Raw genomic sequence first — 17,259 nt, forward strand, 5'->3', positions numbered from 1 at the left:
TGGCCAAACAGTCTAGCCATTAGTAGGTGCTCTTGTCAATGTGCTCTCAATGGCGTCCTCAAGCCCCCCAAAACAAGTAGGATGCAACAGGAAGTGCATCCAGAGTAAAATGTTCTCCTCTAGAGCACCTAAACACATAACCATTACTTTGGAAGAACTTGAAACTGACAGTGACACTGGATACTCCTCTAAAAAATCTAAATTGGATTAACATACCCAATTAATGAGATAAAATGAAAACAAGCAGACAGATGTAAATCTCATCACCTTTTACTGACAATAATGAATCAATTGAGGCTTTCTCGGCCATCATCAGTGCCCAGCCAAACAGACTGCTGTGTTGCACATTTTATTAATTTTAAATAATTATTAACAATTTATTAATCATTTACTTTGTAATTGACGTTTTTAATATTTAGTAAACATTTCATACTAAAATATGTTAAAGCAACTTGCCTATACATATCACTTTCATCAAGACATTCTTCTAGATTCAAACGTAGGGAGCTTTCTATCCGGGATCGTTCTGTGAGGATCAGATTGCTAGATGAGTTATTTTCCATCAGTGATGTGTTTATTACACAGTGGTGGACATTTGAACTCTGGTGGCTGTGTGAATGCGCTGGATTTTCAGGCTAAAGGTTGTGGGTTTTAAGCAAGTTAACACCCTTAACTAACCCCTGATGGTAAGACACTTTGGTTAAAACGTCTGGAAATGCCATACATGTTAATAAATTAAACACAGCTTATAAAAGTATTTACTCACTTAAGTTATTAAGGTTTGAAACACTTATTTTAATTCTGATTTGTTTCCATTCCCTCCTAATGTAGTCATATGTAATTGTCAAAGGGGTGAAATTGGTGTTTGTGGTATTGAGACTCTCTCCCTAATTAATGACTGCTTGCTGTCGTAATAAGGCTTGATGGACAGCGACGGCGGCCGATCACGATTGTGCTCCATGAACTGAGAAACCAATGGGAATGGTTGGGAGGTGGGGCTAACTTGTTGTTTTGGATAAAGACACAGTAGAGACGAATGGAAAGGAGAGACGGGAAAGAGGAAAAGAAGCCAGGAAGAGAGAGGAGCGGGTTGGCCGTGGCAGTGGCTCCGCTGCACGGAGCCTGATGAGACTGAGCAGATCTGGCCATGCAGTGACTGGGGAGCAGTACGGTGGCGGGTGCTAGGTTGGTGACTAGAGCCAGAGAGACGGAGCCTCGGGATCGGTGTGGAAGCGACTTGGAAGCACGAGTGACCGGCGTGCAGGCGAGACGAAAGGGTCGAGACGCACCAGAAGAGGAGCGTGGAGGAGCTGCACCGGAGGCTGCTGTCGTGTTACATTTCACCCAGGCCTTGGAAGACTTACACTGGGAGTTGGTGGTTACCACTCCCGGGCAGAGTGTGAGTATTATCTTCTGATGATGTAAGGGTGGGTGGAAATGTTAAGTATTGAACTCGGCTGGTGTTCGCTTGAGCGAATAGCAACGAAGACGTACTGCTGCATGTCCATGTATTGGCCAGAATACTGCGGTTTGTTCTCTTTGTCTCCCTCCTAGCCGGTTGATTACCGTGAAGCACGTGGAGGAGAATCAGTGCGGAGGAGAGAGAGACATTGAGTCGCGTCGCGTTCTCGGGGTCTTCTTCGGGAAGACACAGATTTGGTCCTGCTGTGGATGAGGGGGTTTCGCCCAACGATTTTCCGTCCTTCTTCTGACTGAACCCTTTTTAAGAGTACTGGGGATGGGATTTTTAGGCTTCTTTCTGGTCTAGATAATTGAGTATGATATAGAACCCCTGAGGTAATTTTACGTATGTGCTTTTTGTCTGTTTTCTTTTCTGTTTGGGTTAGTTTTGTATTTAATGTAATTATTTGTACTTTTATTTATTTCAGTATTAATATTGATTGGGCGTGGGTTATATTGGTTAGTAGTTTAATTGTGTGATTTGTAGGTAGTGTTTTGTGTGTGAGTGAGTTTTCTTTTGATTGATGTGCAGGTGTTGGTTTTGTATTGATTTGTGTGTGTTGGGGGTTGTATGGGGGATGACCCTAACCTAGTCGTACTGAATTGTAAGTAAAAGTCACCCTAGTATTTTAAAGTAATTAGCCTGCTGAGAAGAGTAACTTTAATGTGAATTCTTTTTATGGTCAATAAAAATTATTTTTAAAGTGTCAGACAATTGTGGTGGTTCATCTCGACTGCTTGCACCCCAGATCAAAAATAACCTGTGGTCTTAAAAGCGTTGTGTTTGCTTAGGCTTAAATAAAAACCTTCTTGATAAATACTAAAATCTGAGTTCCTAGAGCTCGTTAAACTTCTAGGTGGCGTTGTTGGCAACATTTAGGACAAATTGATAAAATGGACAAATTTGTGTCGTGGGTGGACCACGACCCACTGGGTGACATAATTCCTAATCTGTTTTTTTCTGCACCCAGCAGGTCAGTAGCATGACTGAGAGCTCGAGATCTTAGCAGTGGTGAGCTTGCACATTGAACCACTGCGTCTCTAAAGGGTCCTGACTTTACTAATTAATACATGTAAACCCACTTCACATTTACATACAAGGTGTCTTGTAACTTTGTACTAATTAATAATAGCAAGGTGAGTTTATTTACAGTATGTGTCACATTTCATAAAAAAGTCTAATAAAATACAAAATATCATACAAAAGTTATAGACACAATTATAATAAGATTATAATGCAGTGTATTAAAGTAAAAAAATATTCCTGCACTTAAAACAGCAGGTTTAAAGACTAATTTAAATATTTTTTTTATATCCAACACTGAGGCATGTTCTCTAATGTTGGTTCCATCTCTAATCAGAAGCTAAAAGCTGCTTCTCCTGGTTTACAGTTTATCTTCAGAACCAATAACTGATTAGTTCAGAGTGATCTAAGAGTTCTGCTGTGGTTTATACTGTTTCAGAATCCAGACAGATCTAGCGCGGTTTACTTATGAATAAATCTTTATTATAAAGAATAAAGAACAATAACATTAGAAACTAATCAAATAACGTTCACACTGAGGGTGTGCAATGCAGTGGTGTATAGTAATGAAGTAATAATACTTTGTTACAGTACTTAAGTAGTTTTTTGGAGTATTTGTACTTTACTGAAGTATAAAAATTATACTAAAGTTTAAAAAAACTTTTACTCCAATACATTTGACAAATGCAAATTTGTTACTCATTAATACAAAATAAAACGACAAGATTTTTTTAGCTAAATGATGTAAGTTAAGTAAGATTAACAAAGTAACGCTGCAGCGTCGTTTTTCATTTCTTATAATTAGCATTTAGATTGTTCAGATTTCCAGCTAATATTACATTCCAACCACAAATAAAACGTTTCACTAAATTTTTTACTCACGAAGACGTGTTCGAAAGGTGATCTAAACCTGATCTAAAGGTTTTGAGTTTTGCTTCAAATTAATTTTGCTCAGATTAAGTGGTTATAGCTTTATAATACATGTGTATATAGTATGTGTGTGTGTGTGTGTATATTGTTAAGGTGGTTTACAGGCGTAAAAAACTATCTTCATATTTTTTAAATTTTGTTTGCTTTCGTTTATACTAACAGCACCATCTTCTCAATCTTCTTCAGCAGCTCAGTGACTTGTGTCTTGTCATTTCTCCTCTTGTTGAAAAAATAGTACCTGTTTCCACATTTTTCAACCAGCTACTGCAGAGCGTTTCCTTCACTCTTAATCTTCTACTCTATGGTTCTGAGTCTATGTGTGTCTTCATGCCAGTATCTAAACAAGTATTTATGTGTTAACAGAACTATAGTGTGACTCCAGACTTTCTCACTGAAGAGCATCAGGTATCCAGTTAAATTTTCTTTCTCTTTCTCTGTCAATCTACGATCTGCATTCACCTCCACTAGTAAAGCGTGAGGTCCTGGAGGACACAGAGTAACACTGAGGACCATCTCATGTTTCTCACTTCTCTTCTCTACAGGTAAATCAATGTTCAATGCTTCAACGAGAGTGATCTTCCTTCCTGCTACTTCAGTCACTTTCTTCACACTTTCCCCAATTCTCTTAAACTCAAGTGTTTCACTGCCCAGGATGTTGGTTTCTACTGATCTCCTCCATATGTGAGTATTTTCCATAAACAAAATCCTCAGCTCTGGTAAATGTTGTTGTAAACCTGCAATATAATAAAATATAATTTCAAGTCAGAACTGGTCAGGGTCTACACAAGTCATTTCATTTTGACCACAAACAAATTAATAGAAAAATGAAAGAGCTCAATTTCAAAGTGAAAACAACAATTGACTGAAAGGTAAAGATGGAGACTCTGGTAACTGCTGCACGTTTCTATTATTTACTGCAGCAATTAGGAACATTAACATTCAACATTAATTAAGAATCCTGCAAATTGTGTTCATTTCAATTCTTGCAGATGCAGGGCTTCACCTGGCACCTCAGTGGTGATGCACGCCCCGCCCCTTTACATAAACCCTATTTACGGAAAAGTTGGGACATTTTGCAAAATGCAATAAAACGTGGATTTTTTTCCACTGCAAATTGATGCCTGCAACACACTCAAAAAGTTGTGCTTGGCATTTCCACACAAAATTGATGTATGGCTCTGCACAATCAAGGTTCAGGTTGCATTTCTTGATGTGGTGAAGTGTGTTCACTGACAACAATTTTCCAAAGAACTCCAAAGCCAATATGTTTATATTTAGCACAGTGGCATGAAGGTTCCTCATACAGTCTACAAAACCATTATAAAATGTATCCATATACTCTAATGTGGTGCAAGATTGAAAAATACACTAAAGCAGAAGCTGAACGAAATAATAAGAAGTACAAACTGAAAGCTGATGAACTAAAAGCTTTTATGTGTCTTGTTTATTTAAATATATATATATTTGGAGATAACATGTATTATCTGCACTATGATGACAAGCACATGAGGGACTATTTTCTTGGTCAGAAAACAGGACCATCATAAAGTACACTGATCACTCAGTCACTGTCAGTCTGCTTAAAAATAATGAAACTTGCTGTGGTCCAGACAGTGACTTCATCAGGTGATGGAAGGAGTCCAACCTTTCACTGAATATATCTATAACCAACTGTTTAGGACCTGAGGTTGTAGATTAAATAATAAAAACTTTATTCTGTACCCTGCAGGACAAAACATGTTCTCCACAGGAAATGTGAGACTCTTTATAATCTTCTAATATTTTAAACAGTGAATGTTTGGAATGATTTTCTCTTACACTTACCCTCGCTCCTTGATTTGATCTCTTCTTTTCTCATCTTTTCCTGAACCTCTTCTAAAATCTTTGGGTCCATTTCAAAGTGATGGCCACTGTTTTCTCCCATTAACTTCTCAATCTTCTCCAGCAGCTCAGTGACTTGTATCTCAACGTATCTCCTCTCAGTGTTGAGAAAATGATACCTGTTTCCACATTTTTCAACCAGCCACTGCAGAGCGTTTCCTTCACTCTTAATCTTCTGCTCTATGGTGCTGAGTCTATGGCTTTTTTTATGGGTAAACAGAACTATAGTGTGACTCCAGACCTTCTCACCAAAGAGCATCAGGTATCCAGTTAATATTTCTTTATCTTCCTCTGTGAATGTACAGTCTGCATTCACCTCCACTAGTACAGCGTGAGGTCCTGGAGGACACAGAGTAACACTGAGGACCATCTCATGTTTAAATAACTCACTTCTCTTCTCTACAGGTAAATAAATGTTCAATTCTGGAGCTTCAACCAGAGTGATCTTCCTTCCTGCTACTTCAGTCACTTTCTTCACACTTTGCCCAGTTCTCTCAAAGTTCTCTCAAGTGTTTTACTGCCCAGGATGCTGGTTTCTATTGATGCAATATAATAAAATATAATTTCATGTCAGAACTGGTCAGGGTCTACACAAGTCATGTCATTTTGACCACAAATAAATTAATAGGAAAATGAAAGAGCTCAATTTCAAAGTGAAAACAACAATTTACTGAAAGGTAAAGATGGAGACTCTGGTAACTGCTGCACGTTTCTATTATTTACTGCAGCAATCAGGAACATTAACATTTAACATTAATTAAGAATTCTGCAAATTGGGTTTATTTTAATTCTTGCAGATGCTGGGCTTCACCTGGCACCTCAGTGGTGAGGCACGACCCGCCCCTTTACATTAACCCCATTTAAAATGCAATAAAAAGTTGATTTTTTTCCACTGCAACTGGACGCCTGTAACACACTTAAAAAGTTGTTTAAGTTTTGCGTGGCATTTCTACACAAAATTGATGTATAGCTGTCGTTGCACAATCAAGGTTCAGGTTGCATTTCTTGATGTAGTGGTGAAGTGTGTTCAATGACAACGATTTTCCAAAGCCAAACTCCCAAGACAATATGTTTATATTTAGCACAGTGGCATGAAGGTTCCTCATACAGTCTATAAAACTATTATAAAATGTATCCATATACTCTGACAGGGTGGAAAAGATCGATTCATGTAAAATCAGTCTTTGAAACCACGTAATCTGTTAATGTAAAAACACAGACTAATACACATCATATAATAGACAACAAATATCTTCCCTGAGTGATACTTATCATTCTTTTAAATGCATTTATTAAATGTTCAGGTTTATTTTAATATAACCTCTATTGGTACTGTTAAATTGGGATTTTTAAAGTGCAGCTAGCAGTAACTAAAACAAGCTTGTCAGTAAAAACTGGAATCAGCATCGTGGCATCAAGAGAAAATTTGCCTGCTAATGAGTTAACATGGAGGATTGGAAGAAGTTGCAATAAATAGGAAACCTTGCACCTGAAGAGCATCAGTGTTTACAAGTCACAGGTTATCACAGGTTACTGCCATTAAGAGAATAGAACTTTGCACAATTAACAATTCACTGCTGTGTGTTTACTATAACTTATACATAACTATAACATAACTACATATACTAGCACTGATTTTATATAAAAATGATAAAGAATAACCTTTGAGCAAATATTATGGATTTTGACAAGGGTTCTTTTTATTACTGAAATTAAATAATAAAATAATGATAACAAAATAAGCTAAAATAAAATAACTCAAATAAGCTGAAAGGCCAAAAACATGTGGAGACATGATCTTGAGCTTTTTGGACATCCCATTCCAAACCCGTGGACAACAATATGGAGTTGGTGCCTCATTCATGGCCATGTCTTTAAAGAAATTGATTTGGGCACAGGAGCACAGTCATGCTGAAATATTAAAGGCTAATACTAAACTAAACTGTTGCCAAACAGTAAAAGGAATATGATTTATACGTGGCTTTATATTTATAGGTATGAATTTATATGTGGCTTTGTATTTATAAGTACATGATTTATATGAGGCTTTATATTTATAAGTACACAGCAAAAACTGGAGTGTTGAAATTTCAGAGTTAAACATTTCAGAGTTGATTTTCACTCTCAAAGTGTCATTTTAACTCATTCGGATTTAAATTGTGTTCAGTGTTGGAGTTATTTGGCAGAGTTGATTGGATCGGTGTTAACCTAACTCCGCCCATGCATTTAGATTTAATTAAACTCCGCCCATGCATTTAGATTTAATTAAACTCCACCCATGCATTTAGATTTAATTAAATTCCACCCATGCATTTAGATTTAATTGAACTCTGCCCATGCATTTTACTTCTTCGGTTGGAGACAAGGAGACGACGGCACCATTTTCCTTCTCTCAAGTTTACGCGGTAAGTGTAATTAATTCAGTCTTAATGAAAGTGTACATTGATGATGATATTGTCAGTATAAAACACAGGTGTACTGAAGGATGTGTGTGTGAGAGAGAGAGAGAGAAAATTTCTGTTGTAAGTACTCTGCACACATTGACTGCAGCTGATTGCTGCCACTTAAGTTACATCAGCTGCTTTTGGTCCTGTGTGATTTTTTTGTTTGCTTGTGTAGCCGTCTAGTTAGCTAGGTTAGCAAGCTAAATGACTTGTTTTCTCCCTGCCTCCTGGGGAACTGTGTACTGTAGTTTTTTGTTCTTTTTTTCAATGATTATTCTGGGCAAATGGTTAACATATTGGTGGCTCATATGATTGATAATCATGGGTATGTGTGTTCCATATTATTTTTATTTGTGCCAAATAACTGCATGACAATTACATACATTTAAATTACATATTTAATCTCTTTTCAGATTAAATGAGAATCTGAGAAAATGATGAGGGAGATTTTTCAGCACTGCCAGAAACTTGTTAATGATCCAGGCAGAAGTGCTGATATCCTTTCCATCTTCCCAAGATTTCTGGATACAAAAGGATTGGTAAGTTTGGAATGATGTTTATACTGGGTTGAAATTAAGCATTTAATGTAGTAGTACAACTAGTAGTTTAAAATTAATTCTTTATTAAAGGCTGATCAAGACTCTCCTGTTTTGATGACAAGACGGAATGCGTTCTTCAAGCCAAATATCATAAAAGAGGCCAAGAGGCTCACCTCAACACCAGAGCTGCGTCACGTGTTGCAGTCAGCAGAAAGTTCACCAGGAAGTGATCTTGAGTCGACGTGTGTTTTGTGTGTTTTAATGCATTTGCTATAATTTTCACCTTTCATAACTTTGTAATTATAGACTAGTTTATATTGGACAATCATTGTCTGTTTACTGTTCTTAATATATGTCTAATCTGGACACTACTGCACTTTAACTGTATTATATGTAAATAATCTCTATCTTCTGGTTAGATGCTGCTGCATTTTGTTGGCTCTGCACTTGTACTCTGCACAATGAAAAAGTTGAATCTAATCTAATAATTGCAGGCTATTTTTGCATTAATTCATGCATTCATTATTGTAGAGTTTAAGGTTTAGTTTGTTTATTCTGTTTCAAAGTTGATCTGATTTAAGGGAAAACATGACCAATAGATAGACATTTCAAAACTCAACACCTCCATGTGAAAGTATTAAATTTGATGAATTTTCCATTATTTGATTGTGACTTTGTCTTCAGCCTATGACCAACAAATGGCCTGTTTTTGCTTCAACCGCCGCCAACAGGAAAAATAAATGTTATTTTTGAAAATTATTTGGTGTATTGGAATTAATTCTTATTATTAGAAGAATAATGTAGGGAGTTAAATGAATACTACTGAAATAGTAAAATATAACTCAGAGCAGTGTTATTTTTAGATAGAACCCAACAGTGGCTGCATAGTAGAGCCTGGATTTGAACCGCCAATCTTCCGATTGATAGCCCAAAGCTCTACCCACTAGGCTACCACTGTCCAAGTTCAGCTAAAGTTTGTACTCCCTTAGTTACTTTTACTCTGTTTCATGAGTTAAAAAAGGAACTCTGACAAGGTGTTAAACATTTAACTATTTTGAAAGTGTTGATTTAACTCTTAAGAGTGTGGAGCTATATAAACCCTGAAAAAGTGTTAAAATCAACTCTGTGGGAGTTAATTCAACACTGGACTTTTTGCTGTGTATATGATTTATATGTTGTTTTGTGTGGCTGAAACACCTGAACTCAATAATTAGCGGATGTCTCAATACTTTGGCCATATAGTGTACATTGAGGAAGTCAGTTTTTAAGTAAAGAAATAGTTTCAGCAAATTTTAGGGAGCTTGTTCTCTATATTGGTGGTTTTTTTTTAGATGGAGGTAAAAAGGTTCTTACTGTCTGGACGGTGCACTTCAGGACTGTGTTTTTCAGATTGTTGCTCCTTTAAATCCTCAGCATCTACAAATAAAACAATTTAAACCATCAGTAAAACAATTCACACATTTTTTGCTGTTAGTCACTGATATAAAGTTATTTTGATGTTGGAGGTTCGATATTCGCTGTGTCACAAATTACAGACTGTTTTAAAAATGATTACTTACAGCGAATCATAAGTTTACTTTACAACAACTGCTGAATCTAATGATCAATCCTATTTAATGTGTATCACATTTTACAATAATTACACTCAAGCTTTTATTAAGCAAAACACAATTTACATTTACTTATAAAAATATGAGGTTTTAACAGTATTTAAACAATAAAACCAACAGAAAAAAGTGGGACTAGGTTTTAGCATCTACTTTATTTATATTCATAAATCTAATTTATTAATTAGAATTTATTATAATTTATTAATTTATTAATTATACCATTAATTTTAATGGTAATCACACTTATACATAGAGCATTAAAATTAGATTTGAAACATAAATATTGTGGTAGTAATAATACACAATGTTTGGATTTTGGATGGAAGGTCACCTGTTTATAGTCATTTTCATTATTTCAAATTTTAATAGCATTTATACTGTAACAAAGAATAAAACTGTAAATGTCCTATAATATCTGAAACATCATCTACAATCCCGCCAAATCTCTCAGGGGGGGCAATTGTTGCAATGATGGCCAAGGTGACCTGTTCAATGGGTAAATTAAAGCTTAAATAATTAACATCTTAAGCCATGTGTCAGTTTGTCCTCACAAATAACTTGGAACATGGAGAGAGAGCAGCTTTACCATTAATCATAAAATGAAGTAAAGCTTCACATTAACAATTTAATTCAGTCTTCATCAGATAGCATTTTATTTTAGGTGCAGCAGATCCAGAATAAAGATTAACATCGTGATGAATGAATAATGGAGTACAATTAAACAATTGGGGAGATACAATAAGTGCAATCACAATTCACTATTTAAAAATTACATGACTTACTTGTAATTTACTTCTAACTTATATGATTTTCCCTCCTTTGTAGATACTTGATGTTTGAATTTGGTCTGGGTGGCCCTAATTCTTTAGTTGCTCATTTATCCTGATTACTACCATGACTGAATGGCATTTCCATTAAGAGCCTTAACATGAGAGTCTATGACTGTACAGAACACAACTCGACGCTGATTGGACGATATTCCGAGGCAATACAGACTGTCCAGAACAGTCACAGCTGTGATAGAAACATTTCTTCCCTTTCGCCCGTTGGTGGTGCGTCGCCCGATCGCCCTAAGGAACGAGCCGCCCCTGCAGGAAATCACATTTCTCTCTGTCCGAAAACTTTTACTTTTTATACATTATTACAATGGTAATAAGAAATTCAGTCAAATAATATTATCATAATAGATCCAACAAACTAAACTATAACAGTTTTATAACATTTAGAAACGGAGATAAAGTCAGCAGTTCTAATCTTAGGAGATAAACTGTTAGTTTTATATTAGACATTCGCTTTAATCTTTATAAAGAACATTCTCGTTTTATTTGCTTTACTTTAGACAAACTTGTGTTAAGGTTACCGTGGTAAAGTTATATATATATACGTATATATATATATATATATATATAAAAACTAAAATTGTATATATATATATATATATATATATATATATATATATATATATATATATATATATATATATATGTATATATATATACAATTTTTACATTGGACATTCACCTGACATTGGTGTTTCTTTTGTCTCGTCCTCCACTAATAAACATCCATTTGTAATGGTAAAACTGCACGATCTTATTCTGATGTAAATAAGGAACAAACTACAATTAAAAAAGTTTTAAAAGTTTATTCTGTTTATTTAGCTGTTTATTAAATGTGAAGTTCATGCGTTGAAATGCTAAAGGAGCGTCTACAAAGTGCATGAAGCCGAGGTGATGTTTGTTTGTTTATTAGGATTTTAACGTCATGTTTTACACTTTGGTTACATTCATGACAGGAACGGTAGTTATTCATTACACAAGATTCATCAGGTCACAAGTTTATATCAAACACAGTCATGGACAAATTTGTGTCTCCAATTCAACTCACTTGCACGTCTTTGGACTGAGAGAGGAAACCGGAGTACACACACGCAGACAAGGAGAGAACATGCAAACTCCACACAGAAAGGACCCGGACCGTCTTGCTGTGAGGCGACAGTGCTACCCACTTAGCCATTGTGCTGCCCCCGAGATGTAATTACCCAGCGGCATGTTCCATTGACTCCAACATTAAGTCCTACAGTACAGGTACAGTAAAAATATAGTATGTTTTTTTTTATTTTATTTACTTCAAAATGTACATTTTATGATTCGTTACTGTACTTTACTGTATGACTTTTATAATGTGGCTGTAGTAAGTGTTATTTTTTTACTTGTAATTCTTTATTACTGTACCCAGACTGTAGAGCTTTTGTTCTGTAATGTACAGTAAGTGTAGTGGGTGGTACATGTCACTAGGTAACTACATCGTTTATTATATTAAATTTACCTTTATCATTTTTAGAATGTATTACACGATATATTTTTATTGTACCTGTACTGTAGGACTTTATACAGATGTTGTGAATGGTACATGATCTAGGTAATAACTACACCTCGGCTTCATGCTCTTTGTAGACGCTCCCTTTTCATTTCAACTCAGATGATCCTCACATTTACAAAACAGTGTTAAATAAAAATGAACAGAATAAACTTTTGAAACAGATTTAATTGTAGTTTGTTCCTTGTTTACATCAGAATAAGATCGTGCAGTTTTATTCATTATAGGATCTATATTAGCCGAGAACGAGATGAAAGAAACTCGAAATTCAGGTGTCCAATATAACACTAACTTTAGTTTAAAGCAAATAAAAAGAGAAATCACTAAAAACTCTGTGTGTGATTAAAAGATTAAAGCAAATGTTCAATATAAACCAACTTTTTAACATGAAATAATATAAAAAATGTTTGTACCTGAATGAGACATTTTTCCTCTTTACTGGAAGCTGTTCAGACCAGTTCTGTATAAACCAGCACAAACTTCCCTCCGTCTACAGGAGTTCCCTTAATGTTCCATCTGAAATTATTTTACTCTCTTCTGTCTGAGACTGACAGAATTAAAGCAAACGAGTGACAGTACCCACTAACCTGTTATTCATGGTTTGTATATTATTGTGGGGGGTTAAAATAGGTTTTGCACGATTTTTAAGCAAATAAATGTTATTTTTTAAATAAATAATGACGTGTGGGCCAGTTTGATGAAGGGCAACATCTGTATAGCAGTGGACAGTCACACATTTTGGCACAAATGTCCCAATACCGGGTTTCCAGAGGGAAGAAACCAGTATAAAAGAATAGTACAGGACTGATGTTTACTTTCAGTATCTACATGCTGGCGTCCACTATGTTAAAGCATCTACAGTCCATTGTGATCATTTACCAGCAGTGTTTGTGATGTTCCCACCACGTTTACAGTTCATGAGCTTTCTGAAATAAACTTGTCTGAGTTCATTTTACCTGTAACGCGGATCCGTGCGCGCAGACGTGTGTTTGACCAAAGATGATATTAAAGCTTCAATTACTAACTGTAATTTTGTCTAGGGATGATTTCTCACGCTTTTTGAAAACAAAATGATTATTTAAAATACCCAACATTGAACAATATGTAGCAGCAGCAGTTGGAGTTATTTGTAACTGGATAAAGAGCTGTGTTATCATTATACAGTATAAACACAATGTTACTGTGTTAAATCAGCACAAATGACCACAGTGACGCATGTTTAAAGTGGTACAAACAGCCCAATAGAAATGTTTGATTAAAAATGTTATTCTCGATCAATTTTTTTAATCGTGATTAAAATGTTAACGTGTTAATTAACACGATTAACGACCTTTTAATATAACAATAATTGTTGAAACTTAGTGTACCAAGTAAGGAACAATATGAAAAAATACACTTAAATAAACATTCTATAATGTGTTAAGTGTTTTTAAGCGAATTACTACAGGAATTGTTCATACTACGCAAAGATATACCGAACATCTATTTAAAAACAAGTGAGAAGCATAATAAATTAAGTATGATAGAAGTGTACTTGCAATAATTTGATTAAAGTATGACTTTAATTTATTTTAACATGTTTGAAATAAGTACAGACATATGCTAGGTCATTTATAGAGTACTTAGAGAAATCTCAGTATATTTTAAATACACTTATGTGCATTTTTTTCACTAGGGCAGTGTACCAATAAGTCACTTTCTAAAAAACATATCTTGAGATAATGCTAATATGTGTGAGCATTTGGTGTTAATTAATAAAGTTACTTTGTTTAAATAAATTGTATGTTAAATTTGTGATGTTTGATTTAAGATAGTGATGCACTACAAGTAAATTCTATGTGATATAATTAAGCTGAAGTAGCTAATAAACAAAAAGTAAGTGTAACCTGATGCATAAAAATGAGTTGTTTTGACTTAAATAAATTACGTTTGACTAAATCTAAATAATTTTATTAAGTATAATAAACATGATTAAATTTAGTTAAAATTACACGAAGTAAATTCTGTGTGATATAATTAAGCTGAAGTAGCTAACAAATATTGAGTAAATGTAACTTCAAAACATTGTGTTGTTTTTACTCAAAAACGTTGTTTGTGACATAATCTACATCATTTAATTAACTTTGATGGACCTGATTAAATTGAGTTAAAATGAGATATTTTTAAGTAAATGAAACAAAATATAATTAGGCTGCAATCGCTTAAAATTATTAAGTAAACATTACTCAAAATTTATATCTGAAGCTAAGTAATTTAATTTCATGCAACCATTTGAGGAAAACAAATGATTTTTATGAGTGTTGTTTTTGTGTTTTTGAATGTTTATTAGCTGAGAACGAGACGAAAGAAACTCGAATGTCCAATATAAACTTTACCATGGTGAATTTGAAGAGGAGTAAGCAGGTACACTGTAAAAAATATGACCCTAAAATTGAGGCAACAGATTACTCGCAATACTATTAAGTAAATACTACTACTACTAAAACACTTTACAAATGCATTTAATTTGAGTAGAGGTAATACAATATATTAAATAATTAATTTCATTCTATACAAAAATATTAAGATTCAAAGTGCAAACTAGAATTAGTACTAATAAAATTGAGTTGACTATAGAGGACACAATTATCCACATTTACTTTTTTTTAATTAAGCCAACAGAATAATAATATTAATGACATGAATAACTGTAAATAGAAAACATAAAAAAGAACCAATTCAGAGGTTAATACTTTATTTGAATACTCTTGCAGTGACTTAAAAAAAAACAAGTTGTCCCAGCTGACATTTTAATTCTTTGTTTTAACTGCTTAAACAAAAATGTCCTTTATTATTTATACAGAAAATAGTAAAACAGTTTTGATCATTTAATATACAACCCTAAATAAGAAAAAATTGGGACAGTATGGAAAATGCAAATACAAAATGCAATTTTCTTTTTCTTTGACTATTATTGAATTGCAGACGGAATAAACCCAAGATTTCACTTTTTGCCTGGTCAGCTTTATTTCATGTGTTAGTAAACATCAATTCCTGCATTTCAGGGCTGCAACACGTTCCAAAAAAGTTTGGATGGTAAAGCATTTACCACTTTGTATGTTGCCATTCTGTCTCAACACAAAAATGTTTTGGTACCATGAGTACCTAGCAATGAAGTGTTTTGTGCCATTCTTCCTGAAAACATTACAGAGTTGTCATAATCACATATTTCTTTCAAAATTCTCCACACATTCTCTCTAGGAGGCCAGTCCAATACTTGAGCCTCTCCTTCCACAGCCATGCCTTTGTAATGTCTGCCAGCTGGGATAACTGAGGTTTAGCACATAGGTCAGGCCAAGGAAAGAAGCACAAGACATAGCATTATATTTTAGTCCTGTGATGACATGCACTTCCTCAATAATAATCATGATGTCCTTTGGTGTGTCACCTGCAGAAGCTCCTATGTTCCTCAACTACTGCCAGTGAGAGCTGGTCCACTTTTTATCCTTCAGGGTCCTGCAACATCAGTTATTATAGTATGAAAAGTGTCAAAAGGAATTTGTTAAAACTTGAATTTGTCTTGTCAAAACATGCAGTTAATAAACATGTTTGGAAAATGCAATTTACATGCTGACATCAAACTAATTGTCACAATAACAAATTTAATTTTAATTACATTTTTATAGTTGTATCTTTATTTGGATAAAATGTACCAAATTGGAATAATTAAAATATGGTGTTATTTTAAAATATGTCTCACAAATTACTTTGAATATTAAGATAATTGAGGTTTGCAAATAAATAAATAAATGACTAGGTATGTTGTGGTTAACCAAGTTAACTAACCTGACATAAGGTTTAAATTAAGTTAACTATGTTTTCTCTAACAAGCTTAGCATGTTTACAGATGAATGCAAAACTTTCCAGCTTCAGATAAAACTTCATTCAGCTAACCATCTATATGTTATTGAGTTTTAACTTCGCTCTCAACACTGTTAAAGTTGTTTCCTCAATACATTCAAATGAGAAAAGTTTTTATTAGCTAGCTAACTTACCTCAGCCAACAGAGATATTTGCTAAGTTACAAAAAAAGGCTGAAAAATGAAGCACCTCACTAGCTCAGTTAACAAAATTGCAAACCTGAAGGACAGTTCAACCTATTTTCAAATGAGAAAAGTGAGACGCTGCAATAAATAAAACTACAAGAATACTTCTCAGCAGATGGGAGTTTTACTACAGCTGAGGGCAGAAAGAAAAATCGACTATATTAAGAAATAACCAGTTCTTTCTGCCCTCAGAACACATTTCTGTAAGTAAAACTCCAATGTGCCACTTCTCATCACAATATCTCTCATATATAATGTTGTTGATTTGAAGCAAATTTAATAACTACATGCATTCCAACACATTAGTTTCAGGTTCAGCTAAAAACTCATTCAAGTTTACAGTAATAAACTGTGGTAACTATACAGCTTAAAAGAACAGAATTACTTACCTTAGTTCATTTACTCACAAACTGTGCAGTCTGGATTCCGTTGTGGAAGCTCTTCTGAACCGTTGCTGGTTTGATGAGGTAAAACTGCGCACACAGACCAGAAGTGCTTGTAAATTGAAAGCAACTTATTATTATTATTATTATTATTATTATTATTATTATTATTATTATTATTATTATTATTATTACTATAATAACTTATTATTTTCGTATTTACACGAATAAAATAAGTAGATTTTATAGCATTTTTAATAAGTAAAATTAACTCAAATAATAGCCATAAAATCAAGAACTAAAAATCAGAATCAAAATCCATTAAATAAATTGAACACAAAACATTTGTATAAAGTCTACTGGACCACTGATTCATTTTTTACAATGTATGGTGCGGTTTTGGTTTTATGCGGCTGTGTGGCTGATCTGGGTCGCTGTGCGCTTTAATTTTGCAACGACACCAAAAACATGATCGAATGTTGAACTTTTTCTGGATTTTTTTTTTATGCTCATTTATCTGAAG

At 34.2% G+C, this 17,259-nt stretch overlaps 2 long non-coding RNA genes across 2 annotated transcripts; one reads left to right on the forward strand and one right to left on the reverse strand.

The window, feature by feature from the left end:
* The first annotated feature begins 1,009 nt into the window (after positions 1–1,009).
* Positions 1,010–2,176, forward strand: LOC134335443 (uncharacterized). Its single transcript, XR_010015600.1, has 2 exons — positions 1,010–1,399; positions 1,555–2,176. It is a non-coding gene; the product is annotated as an uncharacterized LOC134335443 (long non-coding RNA).
* Positions 2,177–15,268: 13,092 nt separating this feature from the next.
* On the reverse strand, positions 15,269–16,826 carry LOC134335428 (uncharacterized). Its single transcript, XR_010015596.1, has 3 exons — positions 16,743–16,826; positions 15,696–15,763; positions 15,269–15,577 (listed from the first exon to the last, which is right to left on the reverse strand). It is a non-coding gene; the product is annotated as an uncharacterized LOC134335428 (long non-coding RNA).
* Between the last annotated feature and the right edge of the window lie 433 nt (positions 16,827–17,259).

The sequence above is a fragment of the Trichomycterus rosablanca genome, chromosome 2 (assembly GCF_030014385.1).
Source record: "Trichomycterus rosablanca isolate fTriRos1 chromosome 2, fTriRos1.hap1, whole genome shotgun sequence".
NCBI classification, from domain to species: domain Eukaryota; kingdom Metazoa; phylum Chordata; class Actinopteri; order Siluriformes; family Trichomycteridae; genus Trichomycterus; species Trichomycterus rosablanca.